At 47.7% G+C, this 14,814-nt stretch overlaps 1 protein-coding gene across 1 annotated transcript in view; it reads left to right on the forward strand.

Moving 5' to 3' along the window:
• Positions 1-14,814, forward strand: part of SLC27A2 (solute carrier family 27 member 2) — a 319,902-nt gene that overhangs the window by 129,682 nt on the left and 175,406 nt on the right. The window lies entirely within an intron of this gene.

The raw sequence follows: 14,814 nt of genomic DNA on the forward strand, positions 1-14,814 counted from the left end.
ATGGCCGACTACCAATGGAGATTTGCTTGTGCCCCACTATCCCCCCATATCTGGGGTTGCGGCGGGACCCCTGTAGTAGTGATGTTACTGGCGATACCTGCTGCTAGGAGCTCTCATCTGCGGCTGCTGGTTCACCCGGCCTGGGCCTGAAGCAAGATTTGGAAGACCAATGCTAAGCAACGCAAGCTTTCCTTTGAACAGCACAGACAAACATGACCCACGGAGCTGGATCCGAAGGATCCACAGACTAATCGCCCTGTGAAAGAGGGCTCCTCGCGGGAACCAGACATTGGTTCTATGTTTATAGATCTAAAACACAGCCTGACAGCCTTTGACACTAAAATTGACTTGTTGACAGATTTGATCGTTTGAAGGACAAAGTGGACTAGCATGATGAACGAATCGACCAGCTTGAATGACTCACCTTGGCGGTGGGAGATGGACACCACCTGGCTGGTGAGAGACTGCAAATGGAAAAAGTTCTGAAATTGAGATGAAAAAAGGATGAGGACTTGGAGGCACGTTGTAGGAGAAATAACATGTGTGTCTTTGGTGTCCCGGAGTTGACGGCAATGGGCTGCTGTGGTGGAATTCCTATATCCCTGATAGGCCCTGCTCATTGGAATAATATACACTATAGTTTTGACATAGGGCTGAGGCAGTATGTCTCTATCAAGTGCATTATACTTAATTACTTGTGTGTGCCAGCTAACTCAGAGGTCATTGGAAACTTCTCGAATGAACAAGAAGGGATTAGTTTCTGACAACCGCATAAACATGACAACTTTGTTTCCCTTAGAATCGGAACAATCTCAAAATCGTGGAAACAATAGATAACCGTTTCACTCAGTCAATCATGCATGCTTTGTTTCTACAGAGTTTACACAGAAATATGTAGACGGGCATTTCAATAAAAAAGGATTTATAGAACAGTCTTATTTCTCATGCAAGAGATATCAACTAATACAATCGTCAGACAGAATGCGAAGTATAATTCGTACAGCGTTAGCAGTAAGATGAAATAATACTGTAATAGCATGGCTTGTAGCTATGACATATATTCCTAAAAATACATACATAAATAACAATGGCTAAAATACTCATCTGGTGCTTCTAAAATAATCCTACCCCAGTGTACCTAACCTAAGTATAGTACAAGGGGAGAAGTAGGTGCTGTTTAGCCATAGTCTAGTTTAGCTATAGTTGCCAAGATTTGCCAAAAGTCCCTCTAGGTTCCAGTCCGCTCCATACCTTAGAATGAGTGAGGTTGGAATCTCTTTCCAGGTCTTTAACACCCCGTAAGGGAAGTCAGAAACACTGGAGCTGGATGGTCTGTGAGGAGGATGACAGTGTCTGGACAGTGCGTCAGTTGGGGACTTGACTTCCTTCCAAACTTGCCTTGCTTAACTGCGTCGTGCAAGTAGACAGCTGAATCGTGGACCATGATTCGCCATGGCAAGTGAAGGTATATTTATACCTTGAAGGTGTTTAGGAATGCCCCTAAGGAATAGATGTTCGTACATAATAAATGAGTTCTTAGAGAAATCAATATCCAAGCAAGGGGAAGTCCTAAAGGCTTAAGAGTCTGGTTTTCCAAGAACTCGTTGTGACGTAGATGAACGGATGTAGGTGGCCATGCTTGTATTTGGTTAGCATGGAGAATACCTAAATAATGGCTGGATTTCTATGCCTAAATAAGGGCAGTGTGAATTGTACCTATATAAGTGTATAAATCGAAACACAACACCCACTCCACTTTTGTATGATTTGCTAAAAACATGTCTAAAAAATGCATGTAAATGTTTTTCTGTAAGCATTAAAGTAATGCTTCATTCTAAGCATATGTAGTCGTTTGAATGCTACATGAATGAATCATAAACATATATACATGATGAAATGGCTCGTAAATACAGAAGGAAAAAGCCTGAAACCATTTCATGTCAAGTTGCATAATTAATGTTATTGACAAGGTGACATATTGTCTCTGAAAGTGTTTCAAAGAATTCTGTTCTCTATGAATAGTTCTACTATAAGGAGATTACTTTGCCCAAAAAAGAAAAATACAAATTTGGAGAAAAAAAATTAATCATAGGAAAAAGTTCCACGTTTTTAGTCTTTGTTTTGAAAAATGAAGGCCAAATTCAGAGTCTCTCCGGAACACTGTGTGCCCGAATCAAAAGTCAGTGTTTGGGAAACATTTTTTTATTTAGCATCTGCAGGTTATGCAGCAGATGATGAATTAAGGGCCAAAGGCTGCAGATGTATAGTTATTCGAAGATTGCTGCAGCTGCAGAATGGCATAATTCCAGTGGCCCTGCCCTTAAATATAGAAATGTGCCAGGCACTTCCATAATAAAGAGGAGACCTTTACCCAATGCTGTGCAGCCAGTTGTTTCTGTAAATTGCAGATTACCGGTTCAGAGCCTTTTGAGACAGTTCAGTGGGTTAAAGTGCAGATTGCACATATCTGTGTGAAGAATTTTAATCCCATTCAGACGGTCAGTGAGTTAATACACCTACTACAGAAATGGGTTAAATATATCTCTGTAAGGTTATAGACCTGCGAGCCATGGATGCACAGGAAGAGCTCCCTAATTAAAAAGAAGAAACTAAAAAAAACTCTAAGGCCATGATTATTAGTTAGGCGGTGAAGATGAATTTTCTGCCGGGTCACAAAAAAAGGCTGATATTCCTGAGCCAAATGTCCCAGGAGTCGGGACAGTGCACCTGAATTTTCCTATGTGGCGATTCAGGCCAGTAAAATTGCCTGAGGCTCTGGTTGCAGTAGCCAAGTGTCTCTTTACACCCCCCTCACCAACCCCTGAAAACAACCCCCCAACCCTTCCCCAAACCCCTCCCCCCTACCCCCTCTCCCCCTCTCCCCGCCCGCACTGGCCGATTTTTTTTTTACCGTGACAGGAGAGGAGCATTTAGCGCTCCACTGTATTACCTTATCTACCCTTCCGTCCGCTGCCAACTTGAAGGACAATCTCACCGTGTAAGATGGGGCAGGACCCTGAAGGAGGGGTGTCCTCATGCCCTCAAGTAGCAACAAGGCACTATTGCACCCTATCCTGACTCGGAAAACAGGATGAACAAGCATTTACAATGCAACGGTCTAGCCTTTGCCAAAGTTAGAGCTTTTGGCATTGTAAATGACAACATTTTTATTTATCTGTTGGTTTTTAAAACAGATAAATAAATGGCATGGTCATTTACAATGTCAATAGCTGAATCTCTCGCAAACGCGAGACCTATTGCACACAGAGAGAGCCCCACACACACACACACAGCCCCACACACACACAAAGAGCCCCCCCACACACACACACAAAACAGAGACTTCACACGAGGAATCGCATGCGGAGACATACTTCTATCATTTATCAAGAGCCCACAGCACACATCAACTGGGGTTGCTGCTGTTGGCATCTAGGACGGCGGGGGATCAATCTCCCGGCCGCACACACTGTTTTCAGATGCCTGTGGCACTTTGCTGCTACTTTCAGTTTCCTCCCGTTCAGGGGTGGGCTGTACGGGCGCTGCGGGAGGGGGCGTGGCCAGGTCTCCCAGTGTGGGGTGCGGGGGGTAAGCCGCCGGAGACCCAGCCATTTGTCAGAGTCCCGGGTCTGGTTCGCTCACTAAGTCCCTGCAATGAAAACCCTTCAGTTTCCTGGAGCAAGACATTAGCCCGCTTCCATACTCCTACCCTCACGAAGGCAGTGAACCTCACCTCCTCTCTATCGCTAAACAACAAATGCCCACTGACTCTGATACCTTGCAGCAGTGAAGCGGGAATTTACCTTGGGGGCTGCGGGCATGAAGGCTGCCTCAGTGCATCTGCGTGATAGAGATGAGGGAGGGGAGGGGGAACCCTCACTAGAGCTCAGCAGGAGACGTGATGCCCGCAGGCCCGGCACTGCTGGCCTTGAGGACTCGCACTGAGCCTCTTGCCATGTGACGGGGGATGACCGGGAATGCAGTCAAGCCCCACCTACTGCCGGCTAATACAGGCCAGGTGAGCACTGCCCAGTGTGCATCGATCCAGCATAAGCAGATCCTATGAGGAGCTGGGGGTCAGGCGCCCCGCGCCCCCAGAGATGGTGTCCCGCTGACCTGGTCACAGGCCTGCCGTGCTTGCACTTATGCCCCCCATCCCGCCGCCGTGATGGCCGGGCCGCTACCCGTGGCCGCGCTCGGCCATGAAGTCCTTTCCGGGGGTTGTTGCACTGCATTGTTATTGCGGGGCCCATCTCCCTGGGCGGACGGTTGTTGAAATGGGGGGGTGGAGGGGGAGGAACAATCCATGTGTACCATGAGATACCACCCTGGGCACCCTGGGCCGACAGACCCCCTGCAGCAGTGCACCCCCGCCCTCTTGCCCAATTTTGACCCATGAAGGAGGAGCAGATACGGCCTGAATGCCGTACCCCCCTACCCAGGTGCATTTCAACCGCATTGGAGCCGGACTCTGGGCCAGGGGAGCAGCCTCCCCTCCCCCCCAAGCGACTCCAACCCATGCTATGGCAAGGTGGTGCCGGGCAGTTTGGGGAAGCCGAGGGCTCACGTAATAACCGCCTTAGCAGCTCAGCCAGGCACATGTCTAACGGTGTCTATGGCAGTTCTTATACATCGGGCTGCCCGCACGATGAGGGTCTGGGATCAGAGAAGGCCTCCTACGGCTGTGCGCCCCTCTTGCCGGCTCTGTGATTGGGTGTGGGGGAGGCAAGGCGCACATGTGTCTCCCGGTGCACCGGGGCGGAGAAGAGCTGCGGCAGAGGGAAGGGGGAGGCGAGAGTGGGACGTGAGAAGATCTGCGGCGGGGAGAGCTGCGGGCAGAGGGAAGGGGGAGACGAGAGCGGGACAGAGGAGTGCTGCAGCAGAGGGGGGGGGGGGCGAGGCAAGAGCGGGAAGGAGGAGGGCTGCGGGCAGAGGGAAGGGGGGAGGCGAGCGGAGGCACAATCTCTGCAGGGCTCGAACAAAAAAGATTACAAAATGCTGCTTACCTGGTAGCAAATCGATAAATCCATCCCGGCAACAGTAATCGCGCAGCCCATCCCGGCAACAGACACGTTACGAATGACAAAAACATGCCTTGAGAAAAAAAACAAGCATTTACAATGCAACGGTCTCGCCTTTGCCAAAGTTAGAGCTATTGGCATTGTAAATGACAACATTTTTATTTATGTGTTGGTTTTTAAAACAGATAAATAAATGGCATGGTCATTTACTATGTCAATAGCTTAATCTCTCGCAAACGCGAGACCTATTGCATTTGTACCCACCCACAGAGAGCCACACACACAGAGAGCCCCACACACAGCCCCACACACACACAGAGAGCCCCCCACCCCCCAAACACACACACACAAAACAGAGACTTCATACGAGGAATCGCATGCGGAGACATACTTCTATCATTTATCAAGAGCCCAAAGCACGCATCAACTGGGGCTGCTGCTGTTGGCATCTAGGACAGCGGGGGATCAATCTCCCGGCCGCACACACTGTTTTCAGATGCCTGTGGCACTTTGCTGCTACTTTCAGTTTCCTCCCATTCAGGGCGCTGCGGGGGGTCGCTAGGGCTCCCAGTGTGGGGTGCGGGTGGTAAGCCGCCGGAGACCCAGCCATTTGTCAGAGTGCTGGGTCTGGTTCGCTCACTAAGTCCCTGCAATGAAAACCATTCAGTTTCCTGGAGCAAGATATTAGCCCGCTTGCATACTTCTACCCTCACGAAGGAAGGAAACCTCACCTCTTCGCTATCGCTAAACAACAAATGCCCACTGACTCTGATGCTTTGCAGCAGTGAAGCTGGAACTTACCTTGGGGGCTGCTGGCATGAAGGCTGCCTCAGTGCAGCCGCGTGATAGAGATGAGGGAGGAGAGGGGGGGACCCTCACTAGAGCTCAGCAGGAGACGTGATGCCCGCCATCCCGGCACTGCTGGCCTTGAGGACTCGCACTGACCCTCTTGCCATGTGACGGGGGATGACCGGGAATGCAGTCAAGCCCCACCTACTGCCGGCTGATGACCCGGATACCAAAACTGGTGCCTCAGATGGCTAATACAGGCCAGGTGAGCACTGCCCAGTGTGCCTCGATCCAGTATAAGGAGATCCTATGAGGAGCTGGGGGTCAGGTGCCCCGCGCCCCCAGAGATGGTGTCCCGCTGACCTGGTCACAGGCCTCCCGTGCTTGCATTTATGACCCCCAACCGGCCGCCGTGATGACCGGGCTGCTACCCGGGCCGCGCTCTGCATGAAGTCCATTCCGGGGGTTGTTGGACAGCATTGTTGTTGCGGGGCCCATCTCCCTGCGTGGACGGTTGTTGAAATGGGGGGTTGGAGGGGGAGGTACGATCCATGTGTACCATGAGATACCACCCTGCTCACCCTGTGGCGACAGACCCCCTGCAGCAGCGCACCCCGCCCTCTTGCCCAGTTCTGACCCATGAAGGAGGAGCGGGAACGGCCTGAATGCCGTACCCCCCTACCCAGGTGCATCTCAACCGCATTGGAGCTAGACTCTGGGCCAGGGGAGCAGCCTCCCCTCCCCCCAAGCGACTCCAACCCAGGCTATGGCAAGGTGGTGCCGGGCAGTTTGGGGAAGCCGAGGGCTCATGTAATAACCGCCTTAGCAGCTCAGCCAGGCGCATGTCTAATGGTGTCTATGGCAGTTCTTATACATCGGGCTGCCCGTACGATGAGGGTCTGGGATCAGAGAAGGCCTCCTACAGCTGTGCGCCCCTCTTGCCGGCTCTGTGGTTGGGTGTGGGGGAGGCGAGGCGCACATGTGTCTCCCGGTGCATCGGGCGGAGAAGAGCTGCGGCAGAGGGAAGGGGGGAGGCGAAAGCAGGACAGAGAAGAGCTGCGGGGAGGAGAGCTGCTGGCAGAGGGAAGGGGGAGGCGAGAGCAGGACGGAGGAGTGCTGCAGCAGAGGGGGGAAGCGAGGCAAGAGCGGGAAGGAGGAGGGCTGCGGGCAGAGGGAAGGGGGGGCGAGCGGAGCCACAATCTCTGCAGGGCTCAACAAAAAAGATTACAAAATGCTGCTTACCTGGTTGCAAATCTATAAATCCATCCCGGCAACAGAAATCGCGCAGCCCATCCCGGGAAAAGACACGTTACGAATGACAAAAACATGCCTTGAGAAAAAAAAAACATAAACAAACGCCCACTGCTGTATGATGGAAAAAAGGGGCGGAGCTTAAAAGAAACACAGAAACGCCCACGAATCTGCTCCAAGAAGGATTGACACATCTCTCTTCCAATGGCTAGCCTCCATTTATGGAGCTAGCCAATGGAAGAGAGAGGCGGGTTAAAGCCCCACTGTAGAAGTCATAAAATCTTCGGCTCCGCCCACTGCTTCGCAGTGCGACGGTAGCCTTGACCTAAAAAATTAAACAAACGCCCACCGCTGCATGACGGAAAAAAGGGGCTGAGCTTAAAAAAAACACAGAAACTCCCACGAATCTGCTCCAAGAATGATTGTGGTTTTTAGGTTGAGGCTACCGTCGCACTGCTTAGCAGTGCGACGGTAGCCTCAACCTAAAAACCACTGTTTACTGTGGTTTTCAGCTCGTTTTCCCTGCCACCGTGTGATATGGGCTCCTCACTGGAGACCGTGTGATGGGATCTGTTAGACCTGGCACCTTGGCGTGAGTCTCCCTTCAACTTTTTGCTGATGTGCCTCAGATGTTTTTGCTTGTGTTCGATGCTCAGGACACTGCGCCACGGCCTATCCGTGCCGCAGTGCAAGTGCTCCCTATATAAAGTGTATCCGTAATTGATTTCCGTGATTGGCTTATTTGGTTTACTGTCAGTCCCCAGTAACGTGCACCAGGAGTGCCGGGGCTTGTAGATACAAATGCGGCTAGTGGGCCTGCAGCACTGGTTGCGCCACCCACCGAAGCGGCCTCGTAAAAGATGTCTCGGGTCGGCCATTGCAGACCCTGCATACGGTCTGGTACTGTCACGCTGACTGCGCCGGTGCACACACTTGCCAGTCCCCAAACCTTCCCTAACCTTCATATCAGTCACCCCTATGGTCGGCCTACGGGCCGGGTCATTGTAAGCGTAAGGTAGGACAAGCCCTGATATGTGTGGCATGTCCTAGTAGTGAATTACCGCCCTTTTTCGTTCTTCACTATTGAAGGGCTGCCTGTTCTCTTAGGCCTAGGTGAGCGGCTGGAATTATTACGCGCTATAGTCCCGGCCGGCTCAGGGAACACGGTGGCATGTCAAGTTTGCTATGCCTGAACTCAGAATAATAAAATACTTCCTTTAGCAAGGTTTATTTTAATATCCTGTGTTTGCAAATGCTACTTTTAGAAAGTTAGCATTTGCTCGCCTGACTATTTCAGCCCGCCTCTGCCAGGATGTGTATCTGTTGTCTGGGTTTGTGTAAGTGACAGGGCTGGGGAATTCCCGGGGACAGTCGGGGTTACCAGGTGGTGAATGGGGCACTTACACCAGGATGGGTGGGCGGAGTAGTCCTTGACTCTGAATAGGGTTGTGCTCCACCACCACAATGCTGGCTCCCCCTCCTGCGGAGCGTCTGATGTCCCTGCCCTGCACCCTGAAAGAAGACAGCAGCTTCCTGTCAATAGAGTACTCCAAAACCGGATTGAACCAGGCTCAGGCCCTCTGGCCTGCCAAGACAAAAGAAACAGAGTATAAAGGTAGGAGCCCTGCTCCTAAGAAATTAGATCCAGTTTTGACCACGACGAACCTCTGCCTGACTAGAAGGACCAAGAGAAGCTGAGGAAAGGAAACCTGCAGTAGTGCCTTGCTGAGGATGGAGAGGAAAAGACCAGAAAGGACTGTGAAGACTTGTGCCTGAAACTATCTCCAAGTGCTTGATCACGAGCTTGCCCCCTGAACGGAACCCCAGGACCATTGGGTTCTATTTTGCCTGTGCCCATTTGCTGTTGGGCCTTTAGTTCTTATTCCCTCGCCGGAGTTGTGACCCGGGTGCCTTCGCCCTCCAAGGTCGTAACAGCTCGGAGCCTGGCCGCCCCGCCGCAGAGAGCCCCGCTCAAGCTTGAGTCGCTCTCCGCTTCAGAGCCGGGCCGCCTGCTCTCCTGTCACCTCGCCTGTTACGGAGCACGCTGTGCGCCTCTCATCTTCTCCCGCCGGAATCTGCATGGATCGCATCTGATAGCCTCGGACGGTCCGTACGTCGTAACGTACCAGACTGTCTCGCCATGCCCTCCTGCATACCAAGGCCGTGCCGCACCTCAAGAAAGGCCTTCCGTACTGTGGTACCGAAGGCCCGGTGCTGCACCCGTCTGCCCGAGAACGCGACGCCCCACACAGATCCACAGGTACGACCTGGTGTGCTAAGAAGTAGTACACCCGCAGGCCTGAACGGCGCCTCGCCCCGTGAGCTGCATCAGACCCTGGATCGCCACAACCCTCCACACCGTCCCGCTCACCCGCCTCGCACCTCGAGGGGGCTCCGAGCCGGATAGATCCTTTTGGAGAACCATTGGCCTTGTCCTGGGTCCGCCCTCACCAGTAGCCGCGCCTGAAATGCCCCGGACACTCATCGCAAGGTACACTTGAACTCTATCCCGAGTTCGCATCGGATTCAGGGTCCGCAACGTTTGTTTTCCCTGTCATCGTACCTTGCTAACCAAGAACACTTAAGAACAATCGCCTATTTAAATCTGGTGCCCTTCAATCGCTAAACGTTATATGGTCTTGTGATAAACTCTGCATATGAAGTATTTGTACATAAAGTCTACGTATTTTTGATACAATCCTACAACTGGTGTCCGTCTGTGGTGGGTCAGTGGGTTTCCTGTATGTGATCATAAATGCCTAACTAACTATTGCCCTGAAGATTAGCCTTGTCTGCTCGCACCACATTACCTAGAGGGTGAGCAAGGGTTATTTCTAAAGGAGTAGTTCTCTTACCCTGACTAGAGGAGAGGGTCCCTGTTTGCCACAAGTGCATACCTGTGCCAACCAGACACCCCCGATTCTAACATTGGTGGCAGCGGTGAGGATTTCGAATTTGCATTTATGATTTATGTACAGTAAATTACTGATCACCACGTAGTGAGAGCAGACCTATAACGAAGCCACAGATTTATTGTCTTGCCGAGAGATCTCGGACCGTCAAACCATGCCTGGTTCACTCCCCGTGAGAGCACCCTCTATCATCTCTGGACTAGATGACGTCGACAGGGAAGGGCTTGAAAATTACAAAGTAGAGCAGCTGAAAAAGTTCTGCCTAAAGTTCAGAGTCGCTAATAAAAGAGAGAGGGACCCCGAAACCAAAGGGATAGGGTTCCACAATTGACGTTAGTCAGAAAGAAATTCCCTTTGGGTAAAGTAACAATAGTACATAAGTACTTACAAGCAAACAACCATTTAAGCAACCCACATACCACACGGAAGCAATGTAGACAGATGAAACTAACAATAAATGTGAAAACACTCTAAAAATATTTCAAATTATAAAAACAATTTATTAAGGATACATTACATTAGATAAAAACAGAAATTGGGAAACACACAAGGACGGTGCAATAATCAATAAAAACTACATTCAAGTAAAAAAGGAGTATACAGGGAAAAAGGATAGAACTCAATCAAAAGACAACGATTTTGAATTCCTCCTTAGTTTGTATTCCCAGATTCGCTCCTTAGGCGTCGACGCGTTTCGGCGGTGTATTCATTTTAATCCGCCTTCATCAGGACAGTAATAACGTTTCCCAAATAACTTCTGAAATTTAAATGAGACCAATCTTAAGCTTACTTGCTAAAGACAGAAGATCTACTCAATATACAGAAATCTAAAATCACAATCTTTAAAAAACGTAATGTTTCCAACTCATTATACTAACATACATATATATACATTGCTTCCAAAACAGAACACATAGTACATTAATCATGCTCATATAAGTATGCGACATTCATAATCTGACAGTAATAGGTCAACCCTTTTGTTAATCATCACAACGTTAAGGGCATTGAAATACATATGTTCATGCCTAAGTAAGAATCCAGGAACATTTGATTTTCCATGAGTATTGGTATGCTGCATTTACCAATACTTAACATACTGGAGGTGGCGCGAAAAGAGAGCAATGATACATCACCTACCTCAGACACAAGATAAGTCTGACAGATATTGTAAGGGGTATTCAGCCTCCTTATCGTCAACTCAAGATATTCGTCCAGCGAATTCTTTTTTCTATATGTACAGACACCTATTCAGGAAAAATGAATATATTGAAGGTTGGCCCTCTAAATACCATGGCTCAGGATTTACAAGGAACTTAGCTAATGTGTATCCATTTTTCACAAACTTTAGGGCAGTAAGTTACTCAGTACTCTCCTCTATTTTGCTATGCCCATTAATTTGTCATGTCCCAAATTATATCTGATCTGGATACTATAGTCGAGCAGAGAAGGGGGTAAATATTTATAAATAGCAGGGAGGCGGCCTCAGTTGACAGCTTAATGCCTGTTAATAACCCGGTGCTCTTATAGATAGCGTATTTGTTCATTAAGCAAAAAATTGTACTCCAAGTACTTACTAGTCAAAAATTAGTAGTATGAGGCGTAAATACGTCTTTCAGACTCATGGAGATCTCCAGCTAAATGGCTGGTAGCTGAGGAAATATACATACACAAGAACAGGCCATTACTAGCTGAATGCTACGAAGTAAAAGATAATTGCTATTCAGATATCTAAAGGCATACTTACAAATAGTTAAAAAGCTAGTTCGTAAGCACGCAGTAATGATGTATTCAATTCCAACTTTGGTCTTTTTTAATCAGGCTTTTACACGATTTAGTTACAGCATGGGTTCAGGGAGTTGTAATCCAAAGATACCCGCTGTACGAGGGAGATCCTCTTTGTGAGCCCTGCATATTATAACAAGAAAAGGGCAAATACCCTCGATACAAGCGTGTTCTTAAAACGCTAGCGCAATATCATCTAAAGCCCCCATTCAGTGCAGTTACCTTGGGCGCTTTGGTCGCGGACGTCCTGCGTGCTTCTGTTCGTCTTCCCGGCTAGCAGCGTCTAGGAGAGACACGCGAGTTTAAATACCCAGCGTTTACGCGGGTGTTTGTTGATGACGAAAGCGGAAATAATAGAACGGGAAAAAAGACTACCCGTACTAGTAGCCACGTTAGTTGGAAGGTGGCGTTTGATTATTAGACATTATTTTTGTCATGTTTAAAACGTAATATGGTTCTACGAAAAACTAATATAGCGGTTAGTATTGTAATTCATATTTGCTGAACGTCTTCAAGAACTAATTAAAAAGGAATTCTTTTGTTGTTCGTTTTATTTTAATTTTATTTTAAAGGGTCGCTAATGAAAAGATCACAGATGTAGGTCATTATTTTAGACATGAACCCTAAATACTATGGGCACCAAACTTATATTAACAGAATAATCTGTTTATATAATAGGGGACACCATGTTCTGCATACATCCGATATGTCTAAGTGCTGATGGTCTGAGCGTATTATACAGCCAATAGGGACACCTAGGAGTCAATGATTGTCCTATGTAGCTCCAATAATCCGCTCCCATTCTTCTCTTGAATTAAGACCCTTCTCAACAGTGTCCAGAAAAGAGATGTACCATTGCTCCCTCTCCTTTCTCCTTGCGACCATATTGCCACCTCTTTTACCAATTTTAATTTTTTCCAATATAAACCAGCCAAATTCTGAATCCTTATGGCCCTTTTCTAAAAAATGGGCCACAATTGGAGCAGTGATTTTTTCCATTCTCACGGCTGATCTGTGTTCCTGAAGTCTTGTTCGTACTTCTCTCCCTGTTTCTCCAACATAAGATAGGCCACATGGGCACTGCAGTAAATAGATGACGTTTTTACTTCTACAGTTATTGTGGGTCTTACATGTTATTTTTCTCGAATTACAGACAATATCTGGTCCCACAATACATTGATTGCACATATTACAGTTCCCACATTTCGTTGTAGCAATAACCTTTGTGCCATCAATAGTTCTTTGTTTCTCAACTGATTCATCTTTGTAGGTATGAACCAATAGATCACGAAGGTTGCTGTTCTTTTTGAATGCGAATAAGGGCTTTTCTAATACTACATCTTCTTCGTGATTCAGAATGTGCCAATGCCTATTCACAATGTTTTTTATTTGGTTACTCATGTTTGAAAATTTGCTAACAAATACAACCTTATTAAGGGGCTTCTTTTCCTTAGGGGTATTGTGAATCAAAGCATCCCGGTCAAAGAAACGTGCCCTTTTCATAGAATTTGAAAGAAGTTTTTTTGGGTATCCCCTATCTTTCAGTTTGAGTTTAAGGACTTCAGCATGTTTGTAATAGTCATTCAGATCAGAACAGTTTCTCAGAAGGTGGAGAAACTGACTGAAGGGAATACTTTCCCTTTGGGATTTTGGATGGAAACTAGAAAATTCCAACAATGTATTCTTCGCCATTGGCTTGGTATATAATTCTACTGCCAAGACTCCATCACAGTTCTTTATGCATATATCAAGGAATTCAACCCTGGTGGTACTGTAAGTTGAGGTAAATTTTAGATTGGGATCTCCTAAGTTAATCCACAGGAGAAATTCCTCCAGGAGTTCAATTGGCCCGTCCCATATGAAGAAAATGTCGTCTATGTAGCGGTACCAGCCCGCTACATTTTCAAAGAAAGGGGCCAATTCATTGTTGATGTGTATGTCTTCAAACCTGCCCACATATAGGCAGGCCAGACTTGGGGCACAGGTGGCCCCCATGCTGGTCCCTTTGAGCTGTTTGTAGTAGTCATTTTTGAAGAGGAAGACGTTGTTAGTAAGAATAAGTCTCACACAGTCAACTATAAAGTCCTTGTTGGCCCCACCAAGATCTTGTCCTGACAGAAATTCATCGATCACTTCTGTGGTAGCCTCCTGAGGGATATTCGTGTATAACGACTCAATGTCTAGGGTTACTAGACATTGAGTCTCTCCACAAAAAGGCATTCCCTCAATCATTGATATGATATGTGCTGAGTCTCGCACATATGATTTTAATTTACACACAATGGGTTTCAAAAAGTGGTCGACATACTTGCTGACTGGTTCCAATAGTGAGTCGATACTACTCACTATTGGACGCATTGGTGGATTGGATCTATCCTTGTGCAATTTGGGCAGGCCATAAATGGCAGGTGTTCTAGGCTCAAGATTGTTGAGGAAGCAAAACTCTTCTTCACAAATAAACCCGGACTCCTTGGCATTTGTGAGCAGAGCAAGGCATTCATTCGCTATTCTTTTTAAACTGGCTTCGGTAGTACAGACATAGTGTTCACTGACCCCAAGGAGCCCCAGCATACGCCGCTCATAGTCCCCGGTGTCAAAGACCACCACACCGCCGCCTTTATCTGCTGGCTTGATGGTCAAGGAGCTATCGTCTCTCAAATGATTGATGGCCTCTCTTTCACTGGCTGAGATGTTGTGGTTGTAACATCGCTTTTCTTTATTGAAAAGTTTGTGAATGCCGCTTTCAACTGCCATTTCGAAGGCTTCGATGTTTTTGTTCACCATACTAAGAGTGGGGGTGAATTTAGACTTGGGTTTTAAACCGGAGATGTTTATTTTTTCTCTGTACTCCCTGTCTTCAAAAAATCTTTTTAATCTGATCTTCCTGAAAAATGAACGTAAGTCCTTTTCAAACTGAAATTTGTCTAAATTGGTGGATGGGACGAAACTGAAACCTTTACTAAGAATCCCTATTTCTACATTGCTCAGAGTTTTACTTGATAAATTGATTACTGGTATTTTGGTTGTTTCCAGTACTTCTTGTTCCGGGTGCTTAG

This window comes from Lissotriton vulgaris, chromosome 2_1 (genome assembly GCF_964263255.1).
Source record: "Lissotriton vulgaris chromosome 2_1, aLisVul1.2, whole genome shotgun sequence".
Taxonomy (NCBI): domain Eukaryota; kingdom Metazoa; phylum Chordata; class Amphibia; order Caudata; family Salamandridae; genus Lissotriton; species Lissotriton vulgaris.